This window comes from Mchenga conophoros, linkage group LG15 (assembly GCF_057382185.1).
Source record: "Mchenga conophoros isolate Kocher_MC1m ecotype Shallow Benthic linkage group LG15, M_conophoros_male_GT1.1, whole genome shotgun sequence".
In the NCBI taxonomy this organism is placed as follows: Eukaryota; Metazoa; Chordata; class Actinopteri; order Cichliformes; family Cichlidae; genus Mchenga; species Mchenga conophoros.
Window position 1 is genome coordinate 6,214,534 of NC_140540.1, and position 10,181 is coordinate 6,224,714.

Sequence of the window (10,181 nt, forward strand, 5' to 3'; positions counted from 1 at the left end):
CCCAAGTGTCCTGACCACTGGCTTTCATGGGCAAGGGCCAGGATCTTCTGCCGGTACGCAGAGGGCACTACAATCTGCTTGACCTTACTCCAATCTGCACCTTCTGCACCTGGTGGAGACCACTGACGCATTAGAACATCATGTTCTATGAAATAGGCTTGTTGCTCCTTTTTGGCTTGCTCAGCACTTACCATACGTTTGAAACAGCTCTTTATTGTTTCATCAGCTAATTGAGCTGCTGACAGCTGATCTCTAGTCAAAGGCAGTACAGAGTCCTTAGGAAATGGATCAGGCTCCTCGGGCGTCACAGAGTCTGGAGGTGACAGAACATTGTTTCTGTTAGTGGGTACATCATTCTCCCCGGAAAACGAGGACATCAACACAGAATCAGAGAGGGCAATATCAGTATCTTTCCGAGCTTGTGCTCGAGTAATTGCACAGGCTGGATACAGCCCAGGGTGCATAGACACATCAGAAGTTTTCTGATTCAGGGGGTTGTCTAAAACCTCCAGACGAGGGAGCACTACCCCTCCTGCGATGTCGTTGCCCAACAGCATGGCCACACCCTCTATTGGCAAGGCCGGGCAAACGGCAACAGGGAAAAATCCTGTAGCAAGGCTAGATTTAATAAAAATTCTGTGAACTGGTCTAGGAGCGTAACCCATCTCTATCCCCCGCAGAACAGAATTAAAACCACATTCACTTTTAGCAGAAAATGGTAATACACTTGAGAGGATGACAGTTTGAGAACCTCCAGTGTCCCTTAAAATACGTACAGGTTTTAACTCGGATGGGTTGTCTGTTAGCGATACTAAGCCATCAAAAATGAATGGTTCGAAACAGGGGTCAGGCACCCTACCACCACACTCATGGTCCTCGTGACGGGTCTCAGCTTTTACAAAACCCACCCCTTTGGGTGGTTGAGCATGTGATGTTTTGCGTTTTAATGCTAAACAGTCAGCAATCACATGTCCGGTTTTATGACAGTAAAAACATTCACGGTGTTCCCTGGACCCAGACTCTTTAGCTGTGTGGCGCTGCTGCACAGGGCTAACCCGTGGCTTCTCACTGTCAGTAAATGAGGCTTTGTGAGTGAGTACAAACTCATCAGCAAGAACAGCAGCAGATGTTAGTGACGTCACTTTCTGTTCATTCAAATACAGCACAATACGCTCAGGAATGCATTTCTTAAAGTCCTCTAACAAAACTAGTTCGCGCAGAGCGTCATAGTCAGTCGCTTTTGACGCAACACACCACTTATCAAAGAGAACCCCCTTTTCTCTTGCAAACTCCACATAAGTCTGCGACAGCAATCTCTTTTGCTGGCGAAACCTCTGCCTATAGGCCTCTGGAACTAGCTCATAGGCCTTCAAGACAGCTGCTTTAACACACGAGTAATCTAAACTGTCCTTTAAAGAAAGAGCAGCCACCACCTCTTGAGCTTTGCTGGACAGTTTGCACTGTAGCAAAAGAGGCCAAATCTCACTAGGCCACTGCAGCGCGCCAGCGATTCGTTCAAATGCTGCAAAGTATGTATCCACCTCAGTTTCTCTAAAAGTGGGCACTAAAGAAATGCACTTATCAATTTTAAAAGCAGAAGTGGACGTGGAGGTGGGACCGGAATGAACAGCAGAGACAGATGAGGCTTGAGACTGTGACTCCAGCTCAAGCTGTCGGAGCCTAACGGCCTTGTCCGCCTCTATTTCCAGCCTCCTTATTTCAAGCTGAACCCGCCGGTTCTGAGCCTTCTCCTCAGCCTCCATCTGGAGACGTGCCAGCCGCACCTTCAGCCGAGCTCCTTCTCTCCCTTCGGAACTCCCAGAAGAGAGTGGATCATAGCGAGGAAGCGTGCGCGGCGTTTTTCCCCGCTCATCCCCCTCACCATCCCCACTGGAACCATTTTGGCCCTCTTCAACTACGGCAGCTTGGCTTGGCACACCAGAGACCACAGGCAAAACAGGCGCTTGAAGCACACCAGCTCCCACCAACTTGTCCACCACTAAGGCTTTTATTTCACTCTTACGGAGAGTTTTTGAAACCTGCAGCTGAAAGTGATCCACAATTTGCAGCAAATCATTCTTGCGACAGCTATTAATAATCCCTAGAGACGGGGCAGCTATAAAGTGCTGCAAACAAAACGCAGCTGACATAGTGCTTAATCTTTAGCCAACTCAATTTCTCTTTTTTTTTTTTTTGACCCCCACTCCCAGGAACAAAGACCCCCTATGAGGGATCCCGGACGAGCCCCCACTTATGTTACGGCCCGGCTCTGCTAGGCAGCAGCGGACGTAACATAAACGAGCCCAGAGACCAAGGAGTTAGATAGGAAGACAAACATAAGGTTTATTAACACAACTGAAATCCGTTAGTGAAACAACTCACTAGGCAGCAGAGAAACTTTAAACAAACACCACGATTAATAACACCAGTAGAGCACTGCTCTACTAAACGTCTCGCAGGAGGCAACACAAAACACAGGCAGAAGGCAAAAGGGAGGGACTCTCTGTACAGTCTGTTCAAATCAACAAGTCCCTCGACGAATGAAGACTCCTCAGCCTTTTATACTATCAGTTAACTGCAGTCAGCTGTGTCACTTGTCATAACTGCAGACAGCTGTGTCACTTGTCCATCGTACTCCAGGCTCCTGCGGCAGCCAATGGTGTGCGTAGTCTGACAGGCTCGGATCCGCATGAAGTTGGGGCGGGCATATGTCCGGGCCAGCCAATCCCCCGTGAGTCCTGGAGCACTGTAGCTTCCATGGAGGAAGGCGGGGCCACCTGAGGCCAGCGGCCGTAACAGTCAATCACCAGTATCTTTCACTCTCATTGGTAATAACTTCAAGTTTATCTCGAGACCTATCCACTTTGCATCACTAGCAGCTTTTTCTTCTGATATTCCTTGTAAATGCCACGTGCCATTGACCTTCTGTGGTGTCTGGTCATCACAATGCTATAACAAAGTGGACACAGTTTAAGATACCACACACCTTTATGAAATCAGCAACACAAGAGTCCCAAATTATCTGTTTTCAGTGGCTCTGTCACTTTCTCTAAGTTGTTTGATGACTTAGAAGTGGAGAAGGTTTCTATCTTCTTACATTTGAGCTTAGCAAACTTTTAGTCAATCACAGTAAGAACGTATGGTAGCTTTATGTTAGGTATGTGCATTTGTTTTACAGCTGAACTTTGGTTCAAGGAAAAAATGTCATAGTATAAGAGTGAAGGTTTCCTCAGACATCAAAATGATATATTAGAGCACAGTAGAAAATATCAAGTAGATAATATTGGGTTGTATAAAGATGCGCTTTCCCCAAATATGACTGTATTTGTGACACTGCATGCCATCTATCCCTAGCCTGCACATTTTCCAAATAATACGTCTAGCACAAAAGTTGAATGATGCTGTACAGCTCTATTTGCCGGTCACCATGGTTACACATGCACATGAAGCAGCATGAATGGTTCTGCCAGAAGAGAAAGAAGATGTAACTGAATAAGACTGAAGGCAGAAGTCAGACAGCGCATGAATTGGAAATAAAAGCTAGAAGGATGCTGAATAGGACAGTGTGTTAAAAAAGGGAGCCAGATGAGGGAGATGTCATTGACGAAATCAGTGTTTACTAAGGCGCCATTTACGCAGTGCACCTGCAATTTTGTAGGGCTCAGTTACACAGGTAAGGTCAGGAGTTTTGGTGCAGAGGCAAAAAAAAGAAAGAAAGAAAAAGAGAAAAGAAACTCTCTTTAAAACTCGGTAATCAGTTGCCTTTGAAAACATTCTAAAAGGACTCAGACATAAAAATAATACTGGCGGTGGTAGGGTGGCTGGCCAGGACGAGAAACAAAAGCTCAAATATAACCCTTGATAGAACCTAGACTAATGTGTGTGTGTGTGTGTGTGTGTGTGTGTGTGTGTGTGTGTGTGTGTGTGTGTGTGTGTGTGTTTGTGGGGGGGGGGGGGGTTCCTGTGTACCCCCATCAATCATAGTCATCTGCCATGTAATCCAAGGGCTTCAGCCCTTTTTGGCACTTTTCAAAGCTGGAAGCAAAATAAAACAAAAGATGAGGAAACCAAACAATAAAAGCAAATCAGTCATGCTCCAAGGTATCCCAGGATGTTATTTTAACTTAATGAACCCAAAGACTATATGGTGATGGAATTATTTTTTCAAATATAACGCACTGTATGCTACAGTATTACTTGAATCGGTATGGTAAATTTCTTGCACCATACTGGAAGCTTTAGTGTACTTTCAGCATTTGATTTTTAATTCGTGGCATGACTATGCTGATTTTCATTAAATTGACATTCACTAAGTTTGTTGCATCAACTTCCATCCATCCATTTGCTTCCGCTTATCCTTTTCAGGGTCGCGGGGGGCACTGGAGCCTATCCCAGCTGTCATAGGGCGAGAGGAGGGGTACACCCTGGACAGGTCGCCAGTCTGTCGCAGGGCCAACACACACAGGGACAGACAACCATTCGCACTCACATTCACACGCACATTCACACCTAGTGGCAATTTTATATCCAACTAACCTATCCCCACAAGCTGCATGTCTTTGGACGGTGGGAGGAAACATCAACTTATAAATAAAAAAAATCAATGCGACCGTGTTATGGTATAAAATAAGAACACCATTCAGACTGGTCCTCCATGAGTTTTGCTTTCACTATGCAGTTTGGGTACGAAGTGTCTCAGGAAAATGATAGCACAATTACTCCTCTAAAACAAGAAGGCAATAGCTCTTTTGTTTTCTTTGACAGCTTTGCGTCACTTTCCCCAGGTAGCTAAAATAGAGGAATAACAATAAGAAAAAGACTCATAGAAATCAGTATTAAATAAAAGAGTGGGTCTCAAAATGCCATTCACTTGCACCAGAAGTTGAGTGGGTTTTAAAGGGTATGTTTAACTGACTTTATTACTGCAAGACTAGTCGGTAGCAAAACCTGTTTATATATTACCCTACTGCCATGCTTGTCAAAGTGAGGCCCACGGGCTTTTGGCAGGTGCAAAAGGAAATAATGCACATTTCTTTATTCACAGTTCACACCACAGTATAAACTCAGCATTTATCCCTTGGTCTAAAAAAAAGAATTTTTTATCTTACACCTAACGTGGCTGTGACAGTTGTCTCAGCATAAATTTATTTGAAATGCCAGGTGGAGATGTTAACCGAACAAGCACATAATTGGCACAGGTGGATTGCTCAAAGATGTGAGCATAATTAAAAGTCTGACTCCATCTTGTAGCGCTTCACTGAGTCTTCACCCCAAATGTTTAGAGCCAAACCCCACACACACATACACACATTTTATCATCAATAGTACAGATATTTTAATGAAATAAGCAGAAATTACCATTGAACCTCAATTTAGGTTTCTATGGTGAGAACTTGAGACACAAAGAAGCCACAGTGACATACAGTACTTAAAAAAGCACAACATGGCCAACATCCCTGATTAAAAGCATACTTTGCCACTGCAATAACTACTCCAGTGTTTTATGCACATTTTGGTCATGGTATCTGTGTTTACAGTTCACTTTGCATGCAAACTCCTATCCAGCCAGTCATGTAAGAGTAAGAAATGTGGCTTTCCTTGAGACAAAATTATCTACACAGCAAGCTGTCCTCCGTGGTGGAGGGCTCTGCTCCCGCCTGATCATATTACACACAGTAAGTACTAGAGCTCAATAGCCTCGAAGGCTTCTGAGGAGCCAGCTTGGAATCCAAGCGGAGGTTGAGGATTAGAGCGGTGGAGTGGGGCCATGGGTGAGCTGAAGGGTGGGTGGGAGCACGTGAATGCATGCTTATCAGAAAGCGGGGGCTCTAGTGTCAAGGTCCTATCATCACCAGCAGCAGAGCATGAATAAAAATTAGGCAATGTTCATGAATATTCTATTGAGTTGTTATCTTTCTCTTTCAACTTTTTTTTAGACTTTGGAGTTCTTTCTCTCCTCTGTAATCTTCAACTGTTTCTGCCTCATTTTATCTTCCTCTGTTTTACTCTCTTGCTCTGATGTCTCTTGAGACCACAAGTCCTTTACAACAAGGGAGTAACCAATGGACCTAAATCACATTTAAATCTATGTCCCAAAAACCTTTGGCATCTCAAAGCCTCAGAAGCATGACTGTACTACAGAGCTCTCACCGTGAAACAGCAGATGAAGTATTATTTAGAGAGTTTCTTTTTATTACTATTATTCTTATTATTATTTTCCTTATTCATATCTATCCTGATGTGAGATAAATAAAAACAGGCAGAGATTTGCTTATTGTCCCACTGCTTCAAGATATTACATATCACATATTTTTTTCTGATTGAAAAGGTCCAAAAAAGGTCATAACAAATTTTCTCTTGTACATGACCTGGGTCTTTTGAAAGAACATGACTTACATCTGTCGAACCTGTAAAGCTTGACAGTCTTGAGATGGCCCAGAGTGTCCAGCCTTATCTGGACATGTAAGTGAAGGTGCTAAAGGTAACAAGGATACTTGCTTGATAACAAGCTGCATTAAATATTCCTGCTTTTTCATTTGAGTGGCTGGCTTGATTTGCATTTGAAGAGAAAAAAGGGCTTCCATGATGGAAGTATTGTCTCCACGCCTTTTATTCTCCCTTTCCTTTACAGTTTCAAAAATAAAATAGCTACACGGCCATGACAAATAGAAAAAACTGTGTAAGACTTCATATTATCACCTGTTTTCTGCACCTTATATATAATGATTTTCTAAAACACTAAACAAGCAGAATACTGAATGTATGATGGATGAAAGTCTTATTTGATGTTATCTGCTTATAGTGCCTGCTTGCAGCAGCTGCTTAGGGTCTGCTCAAGCGGTTTGCAGTATGATGCTGAATTCAACCCTAAAATGAGTTTGGTAATGATCGCTTTAACTAACAAGGATTGGAAACAAGTTTTTCCCTCATTCTGATGGGAGATAACGTTTTAAAGTTAGATAGCTGAGTCACAGCATCAGGATGTGATGTGGGATGTATAAACTGTAAACTGCTTGTACAAGCAAATATAGTTCATTCATTTTACATGTGTGTAGATTATATTAAAAAAAGCTCATTATAGAGCATATTATACTTCATTTTTGACACTTGTAGTGTTGTGTTTTATGCACTTCAAAGCAAAAGATTACTATAATCTCATAATATTTTTCAGTAATGCAGTAATGTAAGTATAATTCAGTAATTACATTACAGTTACAATTATGTTGTTACTGACATTACAAAGACTCCATTATCTGCAGGCAAGGCAGACAGAATTTAAAAATATATGTGTATATATTCAAACAACCTGTTTTACTCCTGTGCCCTTGTGCTGCTATGAGATAAATTTCGTTTGTGTGTGGGAGGAGGAAAATGTCTACAGCATAGCGATATTACTTTTATTTTTATTGCACAAAAGAGCAGGAGTGTGATGGTAAACTTCAACCTTCACCTGTGACAGAATAAAACATTAACAGAACTGCTAAGAGAACTTTGAATCTTTCCAGGTATCTCTACAGACAGCATGCTAACACAAAGCTAACCAAGAACCCAGAGTGATATTAAAGCTGAGTGCATGCTGACACCAGCCCGGCAGCCAGAGCCTGTTTCTACCTGTTCATGTATCTAAAGCAGAATCACTTTACAGTCTCTTTGTGCTGCTTTGTGTTTTTTGTGTGTAGTGTATTTCTAATGTTGTAATTGTAATATTGTATATGTCCTCATTAGGACTGCGGTTTGTATTGGTGTTTCGGACTGTAGACTGAGGTATACATTATTAAGTGGCAAACATGTGACTGTGTGTTTTAGGTTATTTTACAGAGTAGCATGAAAGTAGTGTAACAAATTACTTTTCTGATGAGTAATTAAGTAATGCAATGCATTACATGTTTTGGCCTTTTTCTCCTTTATTTGTTTGGGACAGTAGAGACTGACAGGAAAGCGGAAAAAGAAGGGAAGACATGCCTGTATGTCAGATGCAGCATATGATCGCCTGCTGATCCTACTGAGCTAAACCAGCAACCAACACTGCTTACAGTATATCCAAGTTAAAATGTTTCGGGGGGGGACAAATAGCGATGCATTCAAGGTCTTGCTCAAGCTGCCAAGATGGACAAGCGCAGATGATGACTAGTAGTGTTCTTAACCGAGCGCACCATCCGCTCCGAGCTCCCTGACCTGCACTCAATCTACAGCAGGCGGTGCTGGACCAAGGCCAGGAAGATCGTGAAGGACCTCAGCCATCCCAACAACGGACTGTTCTCTCTGTTGAGGTCAGGAAAGCGATTCTGCTCCCTGAAGACCAACACAGAGAGACTGAGGAGGAGCTTCTTCCCGCAGGCGATACGGTCTCTCAATCACACCACCACACAGTACTGACCCACACATATGATTCTTACACACACACTGGACATTCTGGACATCGTTTTCACTTCATCACTTAAATCACTTTAAGCATATTTGCACTGCACAAGACATAATGTGGATTGCACAACACTGGACATTATATTTCTTCATTTCCATTTAATACTTGTACAGCTGCTGTTATTGTGTATTGTGTATTTTGTTGTACAGTTATTTTATTTTCAACTTTAATTTATATATTTTATCTTATTCTTTCCCAGTTAAATTAACCCTTCATTCTAATTTGTGTTTTACAGTTATTTCATTTTTAACTTTAATTTTTATATTTTATTTTATTTTATTCCTTCCTAGTTAAATTTACCCTTTTTAATTTTCATATTTATTTCCTATCTTATTCATAGCCTTTTCTTTTTTCTTTAGGTCACTAGCAGTTGCGTAAGCATTTCACTGCATATTGTACTGTGTATGACTGTGTATGTGACAACTAAAATTTGAATTTGATTTGAATTTGAATTTGATTTAACCTTCATTCTTTGATGTGAAATTTTAAATGTACATTTATATATTGAATAAATGATTCCAAAAATGTGGTCAAAATTGTTTTAACTGTACCTACTTTGAGTGATGCAGAGTTTCTCCTGCTTCTGGAAACAGTGGGAAAATTGATTATTAATTTTGATGTTTGCATTTTGTGTGTCTGTGGGCTGTTGTTGTCCTTGTGTTGTCTTTTATTACTATTTGAATATATGTCTGAACTAAAGTTACTCATATATAGTGTTGACCAAAAAAACAAAAAAAGCTCAGTTCAGCCAGGTCTGTGACATTATTCTGGTGTGCTTGCTGCTTCTTCCTGTCATCACAGATACATAATTACAAACCATGTTGTGCAATTTAGGAGCTCGTGCAGACTCTGATTTGGTTTTTATGGTGGCTGAGTCAAAGAAACTGGCGGTGTTTGATTTATAGTGCTGCGGTGTCCAATTCTAGTTGGCACTTGAGTCCAAGCAATGGTGCCATGGTCTGTGGGCCGTAAAATGAGCAGAAGGCCACTTTGAATGTCTCTTCCACAGGACCCCTGGGCCCAGCCACAACAATCAGTTGCTTCAAATAGAAGTGCAATTGTAGGCGAAAAGGGCAACAGCACTCTGGCACACAGACAGAGGCCTCTCTGGACCACTCTCTGCCTGATCGGTTCCAGATTTGACAGGGTCTACACAAAGGTCATTGTTTGGGAAGAAGGGAGTAAAAAATGGGTTTGTGTGCTTGCATTTGGTCAATTCAGATAGAATTTTTATTTTGTCTTTAGAGAAATAATTATAGTGATTAAGGTAATTCAAATAAACTTTCACAAATGCAGAGTATGCCACAGCATTGTGGGGTGAAAAATAACTTTTTAAGACATTAGGGTGACGTAAAAATGACCTCGTTCACAATGACACCCAAATTTTGCTTTAATTAACTCTTTAATATTTCAACGAAATTTGCAGTATAGCTCTTGGGAAAGCAATGATTACTTAGATTGCAATAAAGTTTTAATTTTAAAGATATAATGTTCCCCAGGGGATGATTTTAAGTTTTGTTTAGGGTCTCCAGGTCACAGTTGTTGTTTTTTTCCCTCAAATTTAAAAGAGATTAAATTTAATTTGTTTCCTACATGTTTCCCTTAATGGATACCTTTAAGGGAAACAATTTCCCTTAAAATGCTTATCCAGCTTAATTAAATATTTAGTTCTAATAAGCAAAGGTTAACTTGCTGAGACACTGGGATGATGCAAAAAGGTATTTAATATAATCATATAAAATTATGCCTAATATTATAA